The 17,627-nt window shown below is 39.0% G+C and overlaps 1 long non-coding RNA gene across 1 annotated transcript; it reads right to left on the reverse strand.

Moving 5' to 3' along the window:
• Positions 1 to 203: 203 nt before the first annotated feature.
• On the reverse strand, positions 204 to 15,999 carry LOC149449002 (uncharacterized). Its single transcript, XR_016315465.1, has 3 exons — positions 15,843 to 15,999; positions 12,313 to 12,384; positions 204 to 3,484 (listed from the first exon to the last, which is right to left on the reverse strand). It is a non-coding gene; the product is annotated as an uncharacterized LOC149449002 (long non-coding RNA).
• Positions 16,000 to 17,627: the final 1,628 nt, after the last annotated feature.

Raw genomic sequence — 17,627 nt, forward strand, 5'->3', positions numbered from 1 at the left:
AAGTAAAGATTTTCTGACAAATCTGTTGGGGTGTACTCATTTATGCTAAGCACTGTATATTTGATGAACAAATGTTAAAAAAAAATAATATCAGTGATGCTGTGCTTCCTAAAACAAATATAGCGATAACTACACAACTTTGATATGATCTATATTCTGATTCAAAGAACACAAGATTATTGAATGTAATTATATGCACCAAATTGTACATACACATTGATTTAATAATGACAAACTGTAGATTGTGCACCAGCTAGTAAAATGGTAGATTGTTAGGATAATTCCATACAGATGAAACATAACCAAATAAACAGGAAACAAGAAACAACACACATGCGCCATTTTTAAGTTTTACGGTTTCCTTGATATAAATTGCACATTGATAAGTAGACTATACAACAAAATGCTTCAAGTATGCTTCATGCCAATCATCCTATAGAGTCATAACATTACTGGAAAGTACACTTGTTCAGGAAGCAACTCAAGTCCTTCCATGGTAAAACATACATGTAAAAGTAGGGAAAAAAGAAATACAAAAATATTAACTCTTTGGGCTGAAAGAAATGCAAAGATATCGAAACATGTTGGGAAAAAATATACCACACTAAAGTATATAGTAACCAAGTAAACACATGTGACAAGTGGCACAAAACTAGTTAGGTTTGGAGGAATATATCGACTGGATGCAGCATAGGAGATCAGTAGAAATGCAAACGTAGGCAACGTGTCCATTTTCTTAATCATAAATTGATATCATTGCAATTACTTATTAGGTCACAGAGGCAATTAGTAGGAAATGTGAATTCAACAGTTTTCCACAGTACACAGGTAATGTTTTATTGACATTGATACAATATAATCTATGAAGATTACCAGTGGAGCAGGTGGACACTGGAAGTATTTAAGACTTCCTCCAGCTTCAGCCATGGCAATTAATAATGTGGGCCTTTGAGATCAAGCGTATTATGAATGTTGGAGTATTTGAATAAGAATATTTTATATTCAATCAATATATTCTGGAATGTTTAAAAATTGTGCATGTTTAATTACCTAATGAACTGATCACTAATCTTATCTGTTGTTAATTAAATAATTGGGCTAGTTGCAGTAAGCTAAAGTAGTTAAATTGGCCAATTAAATAATTTAGGCAAGACTCCTGGAAAAAATTTTTTTTCTAGTTTCACAGTAAATAGATGGAAAAGGCTATATTCTCCATCATGGTTTTTATTGCAATCCACCTTGTTAAGGAGATTCCCCTTGTTTTCTGACCTGGTGAAAACATTGTCACAGGAGCAAGCAGTGAGAAGAAATATCCAAGCTGAAGAAGCATCTTGCCTTCTCCACTCTACTGAAAAAGTTTCCTACTGTTGTCTGTGTTTGGAGCTATTCTCTCACTTTCTTTCTCAATAATGATATTCTTATCAGCAATAGGAGCGAAGGGATATTTTAAGAGAAGGGCCTCAGACAACAATAAAACCTGACTGAAGTTGTAACCCTTACCTATCCTATGTTTGGTTGAACTGGATGGATGAATTTTTTCAATCAGATTAATTTTGAAAATTAAGAAAGGTGACCTTTAACAAACTAATATATGCACATACTGAAAAAAATGTTAACATAATAAAAACTTATAACCTGCCTTTATAGTAGTAAACTGCTTATTCAACAGGGGCACCAATGCTTGTTGGCTTCCTTGTTGCCCAGATCAGAGCTACAACCAAACAAGTAAGATAGGCAAATTAAGTGAGTGCTGCTTTAGCTATCAAGAAATATGGTAGTACTGCAGTTCAGAAATCTGACGTGATTATTTTTTTTTACATGTCTATTGCTGGCCACCTTTTGTGTACAGATTCTAGTTTTATATGAAAGGGGCATTTCAGTCCCGGTGTGAGTCTAATGGTTCAATAACACCAGATTCACTTTCAGTGTAATCTATATGAAGACATAGTTGCTTGTTTTGTTACTGTGCACTGTAAGCGTAAAACTGCATGTATGTTCCAGTCTCAATGGTTTCATTACAGATATGATCTGATGAAACTATACAAAAGCAAAACTAAGTAACTTGTGTTTACTTTCAAGACACAAACACCAGCATCTCATTGTATGCACAATTTATATGTAAACAATATCATGGATTCCTGAAGCTAATCCATAAAGATACAAAAGAACTGATCCCAACAGAGCACTGTATAAGACTTTCTTTAAAGGAAAGGAAATTTAATTTCTGAATAGAAAAACATTAACATTAGTGACCATAAACAAATAGATGAACATATGGGAAAAAAACCTAAAATGTTAAATGCCATTTCATCCATGGTATCAATAATTAACACAACTGTCAACTATAGACAGTGAAAATGTAATAAATAGTCCCAAATTAAGACATTTCTACACCATTTCTTAAAGTAAGAATGGAGAGTCAAGGTCCTTTTCAACAAAGAAACTGTAGGCTGTCCCTACTTTTGTAAACAAACAAATATATATATATATATATATATATATATATTATTGTGACAGGGAGAGAAATAGATCACATTTAGAGACACAAGCACATTAATTAGATAAACATTGTTAGGATTCAGATCAGCTCAATACCTATTGTTGTATCTGAACATCCTATGATTTCACTTAGTAAGGCTACAAGTCACATAATGGTGTTTGGGTGCATTCATGGAAGATCCGTATGATGATATAATGGAAACAATAATCCTAAATCAAACAGGGTTGACAATAAAAACCAAGCTTGGTCCACTTTTGGGTCTTCCTATTTGTGTCTATCAGTCCATGTAACATACCAGTGAATAAAGAAACCAAGTATTTGCTGTGTAAGCTGAGAAATGTTCTTGTGAATAGAGTCATCATGTTTCTGATGCAGTCCTGCTCTTAGAGCGGAGTGTGTATTTTGGGATGGGCGAACTGGACCTTGTAGCATGTGGTAGTGTCATTCCCATACTGATGTTTGGAACCTAGATATGCGGTAATAAATAGATCAGTCACGTAGTAAGGCAGTGTGTGCTCAACATAAGTGCGTCATACGGAGACACATGATCCTGAGCACATTAGTAAATGAAATAAGTCATGTTGTCTATGTCTTCTTTTTCAAGGCTTTCCAGGTTTAATCTCCAAAAAATGTGTAATTAATATGAAGGATGATTTTTTTTAAATGTGGTTCATCATTTTCCACTTTGGGCATAAAAAAACAACTAGAAAGAAGATAACCATCCAAAGATGTTTGTTTCTTGTCGCTCTTTAGAGTAACAGATCCACTTTTAACATCCTGAAAGAATACAAGTAGTTCAGTTGTACTGACTCCTGTCTATTTGTCCACAAAAGGCAGGTCCATGGTATACTCTCAGGATGCCCCAGATGTCTCCAAGTAGCTCTGTAGTTTGCGGACTGTAGTTTTATCAAGGGAACAAAGGTCAAAGTCAAAGGTTGTGTTTGTGATATGGAAGTGCCCAGTTTCTTCTATAAGGTTCACAATCTAAAAAAAAAACAAAAAAAACAAAAGTCCATAAGAGAATAAATTAGCATTAGAATAAATTACCATCATTTTTATCAACAGTTTTATCATTAAGACAATGTGGTATATTTGCCACACGTGTCCCTTCAGGGTAACAAAGTTGACCTTGTAATAGTAAAAATGTTTGATGTGTCAACTACTAACATTTGTAAAAGAAATATGTACAAGGGAAAACAATGAATCTCTGATTAGAACATATCTCATATTTCCTATTCACAATTTCAGTATTGATAAAATGCAAATATCAACAATATTAATATCGTAATATTAAACAAAATATAGCAAAGTTAATTAAGGTGATGATTAGTAAGCTGGGCTTTTTTAACAATCTTCTGCAACAGAAGTATGGCCATACATGGAAAAGTTTTCCTCTAATTTTTTGTCCTACTGACAAGTTTTTAAAAAGCCTTGTGGACCAAAGTCTCTGATGTTGTGACTGTAGCTTATTTAAATGATCAAACATGAAAGTGGTGGTCCTTCACAAGGTAGCTTACAAATTGTGCACACACCTCCTAATTAAGTCCAGCCTATATACACACAAATATATGCAATCTGCTTCTTTGGGAAAAAAAGGAAAACAGTTCTCAAGTTCTAAAGACCAAAAAAAAATTATCTGACAACATCATGTCAAGAAGAAAGCTAGATCAAAGAGGGTTCCTGTACAAGTGAGAAAACCATGTGCACACCATACATTCTGGAAAAAACACAGGAACTTAGTGGCCCTATAGACAAAGCATTATAGGAGAAGGCATCCGTTAAATATCTATTCTTCTATATGGGCAATAAACCCTTTATTTAACACCCTGTAACTGAATATTGTGTCTCAATACCAACATTTTTGAAACATTCAGTAAAAATGTACAGTTTCATTAAGAGATTTTACAACTAATGTTCAGTTAAAACTTAGCAGCATGTAGGCTAAGTAATTGGAATTCTTGTCTTACAGCTTTGGATTCAAATCTGGGTCCCTATCTCTATGGGGTTTGTATACTTTCTCTGTGTTGACATACATTATATTTTATATTACCAAAGTATTGCACGCGCATGAACTTTAATGGCATCCCAGTCTTAGTCTGTAGGGTTCAATATTGAGTTGGCCCACCCATTGCATCTATAACAGCTTCATCTCTTCTGGGAAGGCTGTCCACAAGGTTTAGGAGTGTGTCTATGGGAATGTTTGACCATTCTTCCAGAAGTGCATTTGTGAGGTCAGGCACTGATGTCGGCCGAGAAGGCTTGGCTCGCAGTCTCCACTCTAATTCATCCCAAAGGTGTTCTATCGGGTTGAGGTCAGGACTCTGTGCTGGTCAGTCAAGTTGCTCCACCCCAAACTCGCTCATCCATGTCTTTAAGGACTTTTCTTTCTGCACTGGTGCGCAGTCATGTTGGAACAGGAAGGGGCCATCCCCAAACTGTTCCCACAAAGTTCCCACAAAATGTCTTGGTGTGCTAACACCTTAAGAGTTCCCTTCACTGGAACTAAAGGGCCAAGCCCAACCCCTGAAAAACAACCCCATACCATAATCCCCCCTCCACCAAACTTTACACTTGGCACAATGCAGTTAGGCAAGTACCAATCTTCTGGAAACCGCCAACTGCTCCAGAGTCCAGTGACTGCGTTCGACGCTTTGCATTGCACTTGGTGATGTAAGGCTTGGGTGCAGCTGCTCAGCCATGAAAACCCATTCCATGAAGCTCTCTATGCACTGTTGTTGTGCTAAACTGAAGGCCACACGAAGTTTGGAGGTCTTTAGCTATTGACTCTGCAGACAGTTGGCGATTGGCACTGAGGGGAATAGGGCATTATGAAGTACATACATACTCCGTAAACAGCTCTAAAGTAATAACAGTAGAAAATAATAAATTCATCATAAAAAGTTTGAAGATGTTAAGCCCAAATACATATTTTTTACAGGGGTACTGATGTCTGTGCCCCTGTTGGTGAGATTTTACTTGCTTCCTCTTCTGGTGATCACAGAAAGTAGAGAATCCTTTCAGCAAGGACACAAAAAAAAAAAATAATGGTTGAAGTTTTAATACTGTTTTAAACACAAGTGCTATAAATGGTCTCAGTACTGGGTCTTGGTATCCCTGCTGGAGAAATTATTTGCACATAGTAACAGCTAGAAAACCTGATAGATGTAACCCTTTTACACTCTCATATTCATATTCAAATGTTAAAATGCTGTGCCTACAATTAGGCTTTAATGTTACAGTATTTACAAATGTATCTGAAGCACATCTATTTTCTTAGGTAGTTTGCTACAACCGATTTACTTTTTCATATTGTATTTGCAGTGTGTACACTTCTAGTGAAAGAAACCTGTGGCCCTTTGGCACTTACTGTGCAGCCCTCTGGGCCCCTGTAAATAGTGCTTTGTTTTGGTGCTCTCTCAGGCCAATGAAAGAAAAACATTCTTAAGAGTGGCCAGTAAATGGTTTGGTTTATTTCTTCCTATACTATGCTTACTTTTTTTCTGTCCTGTCCCTTCCTTTTCTCTTTTTAGGTTTTATTTTTTTCCCTCTGATCTTTTATAACAGATCGGAAAAAAAATATGAAACGTGTACCATTAAATTTTTAACAGGGCTGTAGGGATCACAAATGTGGACATGTTGGCTTCTAAAGAGACTAAAAGCTGTGACCACTACCAGTCTCATGTAATGTCTTTCCAGTCTATGACCAGTCTCTTGAAGTATGTCCTCAGTTTTCAACAACTCCTATTAAACTTTTGCAGTCTCTGATCATCTCCTGTTGCATGTCAGAGCTTTCCTGCAGAACTGCATTTACTGAATATCATGTGTATCCCTAGATGATGTCAGGGTCACGCTTGAGACCTCCTATATCAAGTAAATTGACCAGCACTGGTCTACACTCTGACAAGAACACATTTTGTGTTCGAGATGATGGTACAAGGAAATGTGGACAATTATGAACTCAAACTAATATTATTATTATACAAGATTTATATAGCGCCAACAGTTTTCTCAGAGATTTACAATATAAAAGGAAGACAAATACAGCAACAATATTGTTCAATACAAGAGGGTTTAGAGGGCCCTGCTCCTTGGGGCTTACAATCTAAGAGGGAGGGGCTGGTGGTACAAAAGGTAATAACTATGGGGGATGAACTGGTAGGAGGAAGATGATTCCGTTATTAGCTGAAGGCAGAATAGGCTTCCCTGAAGAGATAGCTTTTCAGAGATCGCCTAAAAGTGGGCAGAGTAGGCGACAGTCTGATAGATTGGGGTAGAGAGTTCCAGAGGATGGGGGGGGGCTCTGGAGAAGTCCTGGAGACGAGCATGGGAGGAGACAAGGGAGCTAGAGAGCAGGAGGTCATGCGAGGAGCGGAGAGGATGGTTTGGGTGATATTTGGAGACAAGATTGGTGATGTAATTGGGGGCAGAGTTATAAATGGTTTTATATGTTATTGTTAATGTTTTGAATTTTATGCGTTGGGCAATGGGAAGCCAGTGGAAGGATTGTCAGAGAGGGATGGTAGCTATGGAACGGTTAGTAAGGTGGATGAGTCTGGCAGCAGCATTCATGACAGACTGAAGAGGGGATAGCCTGCGATGAGGTAGGCCAATGAGGAGGGAGTTACAATAGTCAAGGCGAGAGATAACCAGGGAGTGAATAAGTTGCTTAGTAGTTTCCGATGTTACGAAGGGGTGTGTCTTGGAGATGTTGCGGAGGTGAAGTCTACAAGATTTGGACAGCGATGTGGGGCTGAAAGGACAGATGGGAGTCTAGGATTACACCTAGTACCCTGGCATGAGGGGAGGGAATGTTGATTGTGTTATTGATCTTGATGGAGAAGTCAGGGGAGGGGGCACGGGCTGGGGGGAATACTAAGAGCTCAGTTTTGGAAAGATTGAGTTTGAGGAAGTGGAGTGACATCCATGCCGATATGTCACTTAGTAGGTTAGTATTGCAAGAAAAGACTGAAGGGGTGAGGTGAGGGGTAGAAAGATAGATTTGTTTGTCATCAGCATAGAGATGGTACTTAAAGCCATGGGAGTTTATCAAGTGACCAAAGGAGGAGGTATAGATGGAGAAGATTAAGGGTCCTAGGACAGAACCTTGAGGGACCCCTACAGAAAGAGGAAGTGGAGAGGAGGAGGCAGAGTTATAGGTAATGCTGAAGGAGCGCTGCAATAGGTAGGAGGAGAACAAGGAGACAGCAGAGTCTCGGAGGCCAAGAGAGTGGAATATAAGCCATGTCTTAATTCCTTAAAGCAGTATTAAACCCAATAGCAAACATTTATTATATTGCAGCTTACCATTTCTTCTATATGATGGGTACATGCATTTTCTTTTATGGCCTTTCTTCTATTTTCACCTGGTGATCTGGTCAGTAAGTCTGGTATTTTTCAACAGAACAAACTGTTGTGCAGATGTAGTAGTTGGAGGGTCGATACAAACCATTTACCACTGACAAAGGTTCTTACAATGGTCAGCTTTTATTTATTTACGTAAAATCTTTTTCCCAAAAGGAAAAAAATGTTTGCTGTAACTGTTTATAAAGTATTAGCTGTAGTTTGGCTTCAAACTGCTGTCCAAAGGTGTCTCCTATGTTCATTCATTCAGAGTGGAGGCACTTTAATACAGGAGGTATGTTACTGGCCAGATCACAGGTGAAAACAGAAGGAAAAATGCCTAAAAACTACTGCAGCCAATGCATCTAATGATTGGTAAACTGCAATGTACTGTATTTTGGTTTTGGGTTTAATACCACTTTAAGAAAAATCCTCTCCCTTAAGCAAAAACAGAACCTGTTTTTTTTTTTTGTTTTTTTTTTAACATTTAAACGTACATTAAAACAGGAATAATAGAAAAAATACCTGTCATATTGTTTAAATACATGTTTTGTCATGATACAGCTCGTTAAGTCTACATGTGCCATTAGTTTACTTTGGTTCTGAATGACTGTAATCTGGAAACGGCCATATAAACTTGTGTCTACAGGCCAGCGGGACGGGATTTTCTCTCTGCCTGTCAACAAGCAATCTGTACTTCTATCCCCAAAGGCTTTTAACAGCACCTGGTGAGCTTGTTTTATGCATAGTTTTACGTCTTTGTGGTATCTGTATATATTACATAGTTCCAAAGCTTATTGTTCAAAAGAACCTCAGCAAAGAAATTGTGTGCCTAATGTAAAAAACCTTTAGCACATCTCTAAAAATCAGAAATGATCCAGCACAAATTTGGCATTCTGTGACTGCTACATAGTAAAAGCAAGGGGGATCATGGGGGTTGGAAAATGTGAGGCCTTAAACAAATCTAAAATGTGGGATTCAAAAATATGCTAATCATAGATCTTAAACGTCAACCATGAATAAAGTAGGAAGTCTCTTTTAGCTTGCAGTTGCTGGGAAATTCTTGGTTACCTTGCCCTAACCCCCTCCCTGCACCCAGGGGCAGACTGACCATTTGGAAACTCGGGCACTGCCCGAGGGCCCGGGGTCAGTAGGGGGCCCCATGAGATGCCCCTGGTACCTTTTTCATAGGATTTTTTGAGTTTGGGCAAGGACACAGGGGGCCCATGATCCCCTATTGCCCGGGGGCCCCATGAGTTGTCAGTCCGCCCCTGCCTGCACCCATACATTTCTATGAGCCTATAGCTATAATGGCCTGTATTACTCTACAGTAGTGATATGTATTAGGCAAAACATCTAGATACTTGTAAATAAAAAACTGCTAACAACTATGACGTTAAAGAGAAATTTAAGTAACAAGGACAACCTCCTAACATCCCAAGTTAACTTTAATTCCATAGACAGAATATGAAAAATGCTATTGTTAATTGTTGAGGTTTAACACTGCTGTGATGTGTAAATTACGGGTACAAATCCCTTAATTTGGCCACAAGCAGAGATACTGTATAGATTGTAAACATGCCACCTGTACACCCGTCTGTCCACAGGAATGAATGGATCTTCTGATCAGGTCCATCTGAAAAGCTGATAGATGGACCTGATCAGAACGGCCGTGTGAAAGGGGCCTAATGCTAAACGATTAAAACATTTGCTGTTAGTGTTAGGCAGCCCATTGATGAACCACTTTTTTCTTTCAACCAACAAATTAAATGAAAGAAAAACAAACTTGATTCCCCCATCCACACACTCGATGAGGATGGGAGAATCTTCCCTGCTGAGATATTGTACTCTGACAGCAGGTAGAATTCTGACAGATTGACTTCTGTACAACCACAGAACCCATACATGAATTGAAACTCAACCAGTCCATGCTGAACTGGCCGAATCCATGTATGGCTGGCTTTAGAGCTTTATAAATCCACTATTCATCGCCCTATATCTTATACTGCACTAGAGCATAGTATGGCTTATATCAACATATTTTATTTGGGGCAATAACTCACTTCTTCTTTTATAAAACATACATAATACATGTCATAGACTTTGCCAAAGTCTAATTTCTCCATACATTATAGACACAGAAAACCCTTCTGTGTTTATATGCTAGTGACAGACTGCATCATATACAGTCATACAGTCAGATCCATAAATATTGGGACATCGACACAATTCTAACATTTTGGCTCTATACACCACCACAATGGATTTGAAATGAAACGAACAAGATGTGCTTTAACTGCAGACTGTCAGCTTTAACTTGAGGGTATTTACATCCAAATCAGGTGAACGGTGTAGGAATTACAACAGTTTGCATATGTGCCTCCCACTTGTTAAGGGACCAAACGTAATGGGACAATTGGCTTCTCAGCTGTTCCATGGCCAGGTGTGTGTTATTCCCTCCTTATCCCAATTACAATGAGCAGATAAAAGGTCCAGAGCTCATTTCAAGTGTTCCATTTGCATTTGGAATCTGTTGCTGTCAACTCTCAAGATGAGATCCAAAGAGCTGTCAATATCAGTGAAGCAAGCCATCATTAGGCTGAAAAAACAAAACAAACCCATCAGAGAGATAGCAAAAACATTAGGCGTGGCCAAAACAACTGTTTGGAACATTCCTAAAAAGAACGAACGCACCGGTGAGCTCAGCAACACCAAAAGACCTGGAAGACCACGGAAAACAACTGTGGTGGATGACCGAAGAATTCTTTGCCTGATGAAAAAAACACCCTTCACAACAGTTGGCCAGATCAAGAACACTCTCCAGGAGGTAGGTGTATGTGTGTCAAAGTCAACAATCAAGAGAAGACTTCACCAGAGTGAATACAGAGGGTTCACCACAAGATGTAAACCATTGGTGAGCCTCAAAAACAGGAAGGCCAGATTAGAGTTTGCCAAACGACATCTAAAAAAGCCTTCACAGTTCTGGAACAACATCCTATGGACAGATGAGACCAAGATCAACTTGTACCAGAGTGATGGGAAGAGAAGAGTATGGAGAAGGAAAGGAATTGCTCATGATCCTAAGCATACCACCTCATCAGTGAAGCATGGTGGTGGCAGTGTCATGGCGTGGGCATGTATGGCTGCCAATGGAACTGGTTCTCTTGTATTTATTGATGATGTGACTGCTGACAAAAGCAGCAGGATGAATTCTGAAGTGTTTCGGGCAATATTATCTGCTCATATTCAGCCAAATGCTTTAGAACTCATTGGACGCCGCTTCACAATGCAGATGGACAATGACCCAAAGCATACTGCAAAAGCAACCAAAGAGTTTTTTAAGGGAAAGAAGTGGAATGTTATGCAATGGCCAAGTCAATCACCTGACCTGAATCCGATTGAGCATGCATTTCACTTGCTGAAGACAAAACTGAAGGGAAAATGCCCCAAGAACAAGCAGGAACTGAAGACAGTTGCAGTAGAGGCCTGGCAGAGCATCACCAGGGATGAAACCCAGCGTCTGGTGATGTCTATGCATTCCAGACTTCAGGCTGTAATTGACTGCAAAGGATTTGCAACCAAGTATTAAAAAGTGAAAGTTTGATTTATGATTATTATTCTGTCCCATTACTTTTGGTCCCTTAACAAGTGGGAGGCACATATGCAAACTGTTGTAATTCCTACACCGTTCACCTGATTTGGATGTAAATACCCTCAAATTAAAGCTGACAGTCTGCAGTTAAAGCACATCTTGTTTGTTTCATTTCAAATCCATTGTGGTGGTGTATAGAGCCAAAAATGTTAGAATTGTGTCGCTGTCCCAATATTTATGGACCTGACTGTATGTCATTTTTATTTTGCCCATAGTTCAACTTGAATACCAGTGACATTGAATAGCTCAGTAATAAGGCACACATGACAGCAAACCTTTACGAAAAAAGTGTACCATTTCTTTATGTTTAGGACAAATTAGATGCGTTTTACAATTATGTATATATACAAATCAGCAGCAGGAGCAAACAGGTGGTGATTTTGAAAAATGTTGGATAGAAGGATTTGAACAGACATTTGTCCTTGCCCAAACTCAAAAAAGCCTATGAAAAAGGTACCAGGGGCATCTCATGGGGCCCCCTACTTACCCTGGGCCCTCGAGCAGTGCCCGAGTTTCCAAATGGTCAGTCTGCCCCTGCACCAGGTCACGTATTCTACTCAGTGCACACAGTTGCCAAGTTTCCAATGCTCTATGCATCTAGAACATTATTATAATTATCATTATTTATACTTATATTTTACATAATGTATGAGTGATACAAAAAACTACCATTAACAATAAGCATTTGATTTCTTTTACTCCCTTTTATTCTTGAAGAGATTAGAGCCATGGTCACCTCAGCTTTATTCTGCAGCATGGTAATAATATTAGTGATATATGCACCTGCTTTTCTGTCATTCCTGCATATGCTTTAGCTTACCTGCTGAAGTATGTGTCTTTCTCTTAAAGTCATTAATCGCCTGTGGAGCTCAACTAATTCATCTAGGTATGCCTGAAAAAAAAGAGAACAATAATAAATACTACTCATGGGTCTCAGATAAAACAGTAGGAAGATGCAGGAGAATACCAAGAGAAGCCCACAAGCAAGAATTTTAATTAACATTTATGCATCAGTAAGACACTTGGTCCATGCTTTTTTTTTTTTTAAACTGAGCTTTTAGACCTGGAAAACCACAAGAGAACAAGGCAAATACAATAAAACAGTTATACTAATGAATACTTAAATACATTCAGATGTACTAAACAACATTCCCCTATATAAAGTTTTTTTATATAATTTCTGTCTCTCAGTGCTGCTTCCCCAAATTTCCTTTCGGGGAGCACATGCACTGTTCTTGCCACTTGAGTGCAATGTAGCTTCTATCAATCAGTTAGCTTGGAGGCCAGAGGAGGAAGTAGGGGACTGGCTTGTTATCCTAGGCTTCTGGGCTATCCCTTTCTGAGGACAGAGGCAATGTGGGGAGACGCCTCTCTAAGGCCAGCAGGGAATGCACAAGGAATGCTCAAAATAAGGTGGCGCCAGGGGACCTTGTACAGGGACAGTGCCATCCAAAAAAGAGAAAAAAAGAGGAACCAAGGAAGTGAGCAATTTAGGAGCTGGAAATTAAAGCAACCATAGCATTAGAAAGAAAATTAGGTATGCAAACATGTAAGTGCTAAAGTCTGCTGTCCTATTTTTGTTTTCTATGGTTTAAAAATACCAGTCTACTTAATGAATTCATTGTCTCCACCTTCATGTAGAAAATGCTGGGAAATTAAAAAGAAAAACACAAATCTTATGCAGAAATAAAAAGCTGGTAAATATACTTACCTTGCGTAAGTGAGGGTGACATCACAATCCTTAATAAAAGATCAAAGGAAATGCCAAGTACTCCAAGTTTTGGTAGATTACATTTTAACACAATGCAGGAGCATCATCTTGCGAGATTGAGGACTCAGCATTTCCTGGGATCTTAGCAGAAGTATTCTGGAGACAAGCCATACACTGAAAAATCAGCCTTAAATCTGTCCCTGAGAAGCAAGCAGAAGTGCAAGGAGGGGGGGACAGGAAAGACTGTATGACGATTTATGAGCACGAGTGACATGGTGGGATAACTTTTATTCTGTAAGTTGTAAGCGTGTTTTTAATATATGTAAGGATTTTACAGTATGCAAGGCTTCTGATTCTCTCTCAGTCCAAACCATAAGTGATGGGTTCTCCATTTATTATTTGCTGATATGGGCCATTCCTCTTAAAGGTGTACAGAGTATATGATCTATTTGATATATATTACCATTGGTCACATATGCAAGGCAAGTCCCTTGCCAAAGGAGTGGGAGTGCAAGTGGTGGAGTTGGAGTACTTCTACGTTCACAGTGGAAAGAGAATAACTACATTCAGAGGATTTTTGTATTTTTTTATTGAGCATGAGTGACTTTTTGCAGAATTCTTGTGGATTTTTGTATTTATTCACAAACTGTGTAATATATTTCACTTTGTATACAGGGTGTAGTGCTTCACGGAGTACGGAGTATCAACTTTCTGGAATTAATTTTTTTTTTTTTTTCTAGATAGCAGTGCTGCATTTTGCAAAATGTTTTTACATCTGTTATCAGAAAGCTGGCAACATGACCCTTTGCAGTGCGTAAGCAGTTTTTTTTCCACCTTACTTCAGTATTTTGGAACGGCGGCTGAATGAGTATGCATGATTTATAGTGCAAAGTTTGCTTTAACTGTTATGCCTTCCAAGATTAAATTAGTGATTTGAAATGTATTTCCATGCAGTAAAAGTGTGAACCAGCAGTAAAAGTGCGTTTATGTTCAAGGTGAAAGTAAAAGAAGATGCACATCCCCCCCCCTTTTTTTTTTTCCTTCTAAATCAACGTATTAAGCCAGCAAGATACAATAAGCAAGCCACCTTCCGCCAGACCAGGCTCCTCTGACATGTTTTACCTCATATGGGCTTAGTCATAGAGGAGTGTTGCAGTGTCACTTCTATACCTATGGTGTCTATGTATAGTAGTGTTTGCTGTGTGAGCAAATAATCCATCAGTGTTTTTTTCTTCTGAGTTTTAAGCCTAGTACACACTATGAGAATATCGGACAACTGATCAATTGATTTTCCACAAAAGTGCACATCATGATGTAGTTTGAATGGTACTGACTTGTAAGAAAATCCTCATCCGACAAAAGCAAACGTAGCTACAAACTAGCGTAGTAAAAGAGGAAGTGTAGGGTTGTTTTATGCTTCTGATCATGCACATTTTTTCTATTCGATTATTTCCATACGATTACTGTACACGTTAAACAAAAATCAGACACTGTGTCCACGTACAATAAATTTTCTAGCTTGCAATTTCAGTTTTTGTCGTCTGGAAAGTCGGAATCGGCTCTCGAAAACACTATACTAACGCTGAGATAATCAGCCTTGAGCTCTCTATGGCAAACAAGTGACTTTCTTTTGGATGTCAGTCTTTAATATTAACCATAAAAACATGTAGGTAACTGAGTAGGACAGCAGTGTTAGAGGGGAAATTGTTATGACTTTACTCCCTTAAAAGGTACATCCAAAATGCAGAGCCTAAGTGGCGACTTGGTCTTCATCATGGCAAGCAAACCCTACAAGAGATGAGCTGGTGACCTAGTGGCCCCCTAGGCTACTTTGCTGATAGATGTCACCAGGTCATGATCCTCAGGATCACTCCACTGAGGAATAACAGGAATGGTATTGGCTAATATCACCAGACAAGGTAGCAGCACTACTGTTGGTCAGAGTTCTGGCAACAGTTGACGCAGGTGGCAAGCAAGAATAGTCAGTGTTTGTGCAGAGGTCAAAGCCCGCTGACTGGATAGGTTAATCAATGTCCAGGTAGAGGCAGGTGGCAGATTGGGTGAGCCAGACTTCAGGCAGAGGTCGAGCCAAGCAGCAGGTTGGGCTGGCTGGTGTTGAGGCAGAAGTTGCGGTAAGTGGAAGGCTAGGTTAATTGTTGTCCAGGTAGAGGTTGAAGCAGGTCAGTGTTCAGGCAGAGGTCAAGGCATGTGGCAGGCAATAGTAACTGGGAACAAGCAAAGTCAGTAATATGGAAAGGAGACACAGTCAGAGCACAAATTTGCAACCTCATTTAACAAGGTGAAGGGCAACAAGTCACATCACCAAACATTATAAGGGAAACTAAATACCTTCCTAGGCCTGTGTGCATGGCCACTGCAAGGAATGCACCTACCAGGCATGGCCAAAAGGCTCTGGCATCCTCCCCCAACAAACACACAGTTCATGAAAACCTCAACCTAAACCCAAGCACTGTGATTGCTATGAACATACCCACAAAGTTGTCTTTGTTTCTTTTTTCCTCCTCGTCACTACATTCACAACATTCAGTTACATGGAACAACCAAAGGCACCACCAAACTTTGTAGGAATTATCATCTCCAACAAAAACTGCAGACACAAACTTCAAAAATATATTTACCTTATCGCAGTCTCCATTTTTTACTTGTTTTTCTGACTTGCTCTGTTTAATTGGACTCTTTACTTCCAGGATCTACAAGCCACACACCAATAAAAAGTAAATAATTTTAGTACAAACACAGTGTATTGTCAGTTAAAATACAGCCCATGCTACAGATGTGAGACCCCAGGCAGTGCTGTTATTATTCTGTATTAAGAGTAGTTATTAGAGGTTATACCAAAGGTGCACACAAAAATCTGTAGTCCCAGAAAGATGCATGAAGCCCAATGTGAGGAAATATTGCTAGATAGACAAAAAAAAGGTAAATAACTATAAGCTGTAAATTCCCAGTCTGGCCTCTGGTGAGATTGATAAAAGCTCTTGACCTCAGGTCTTGCACTTTATGGTTTCAGCCAGACTTGGAGGAATTTATAGCCTATTATAAAGTTACAAGTGACATCCTGACAAATAAGAGCAGGAGATTTGGAAAGAACAGGCTCTGTTCATACTTAGGATAGATCACCTTTTGCTAAAACCTTGAGTGTAACAGGTTAGAGTGCCCTTTGTTTATCGTTTTATTCTGGATAAAATTTATCCTGAAAATAGGCTGTATTTTTATGTATACAAGCAGACTATGTACATGTCTGAAGTATGCCATGGCAATAAAGATGCTGGACAAATTAACCTAATTTTATTTGGAAGAGTGTTTCACATATTCTAGATTACAATTTTCATTTTAAAAGTGAACTTTTCATTTTCACCAAATTTAATTAACTAACAGTACTAGTAAATTTCTGGCAGCAGCTGTGCTCATCTTCATATTGGCTCCTTTGTCTGGAAAGAAGCCTGTGTTGCTGATCCCATGTTGTACACAGAGCTTTGACTTCTCCAGATTAAGTCCTGCTCTCCTACATTAGTAAACCCAGCCATTCAGCAGTTCAATGCCACAATCACAGTAACAGTTCTTAGTCAAGTTTATTTTACTTATTTATTACAGGTACTTATATTGTGCCGTCAATTTACACAGTGCTTTAAATATATTGTACATTCACATCAGTCCCTAACCCTTACAATCTAAGCTCCTTAACTCACATTCATGCATACACATACTAGGGCCAATTTATTTTTTATACAGGAGCCAATTAACCTACCAGCATGTCTTTGGAGTGTGGGAAGAAACTGGAGTACCCAGAGGAAGCCCACGCAGGCACAGGGAGAACATGCAAACTCCAGGCAGGTGGTGCCGTGGTTGGGATTCGAATCAACAACCCTAGTGCTGCCAGGCGGAAGTGCTAACCATTTAGCCAGTATGGGCCTGTATACATCTTGGAACCTTCACAGAAACAAAGGACCTGATATAAATACAAGTACCCGCGTAATTGTGAAAAAGTGAAAAAAATTAATAAAAATGATCTGATTTAAAAATAAATACAGGTACCTACACCTGCAGCGACCACACGAGGACTACCATTTACTAATATCGATAGTTTATATACTATACTTTGAAAGGCATGACAGGTTTACTTCAAAGCAGACCCCACCTGCAGTTACTCCCCTCCCATAACCACCTTGTCAACATGCAATGGACCCTTGTCCAGCTGTGTGCATGGCTTGGTAGTCAGGCATCCCTTTATTAGGTACAATGGATCTCCTTATACTTGTGGTCATTGGGAAGAATTACCCCCTTACAGATAGCTAAAAAGATCAATGGTGTCAGTGGGAGAGGTGGAAATTGCTCATTACTCAAGGAACCCCTAGCAACTTCTGAAGGAACCCTGGTTGAGAAACCCTGTCTTTGAGAAACAG

This window comes from Staurois parvus, unplaced genomic scaffold (assembly GCF_062004578.1).
Source record: "Staurois parvus isolate SC_StPar_1 unplaced genomic scaffold, SC_StPar_1.0 ptg000644l, whole genome shotgun sequence".
Classification (NCBI taxonomy): domain Eukaryota; kingdom Metazoa; phylum Chordata; class Amphibia; order Anura; family Ranidae; genus Staurois; species Staurois parvus.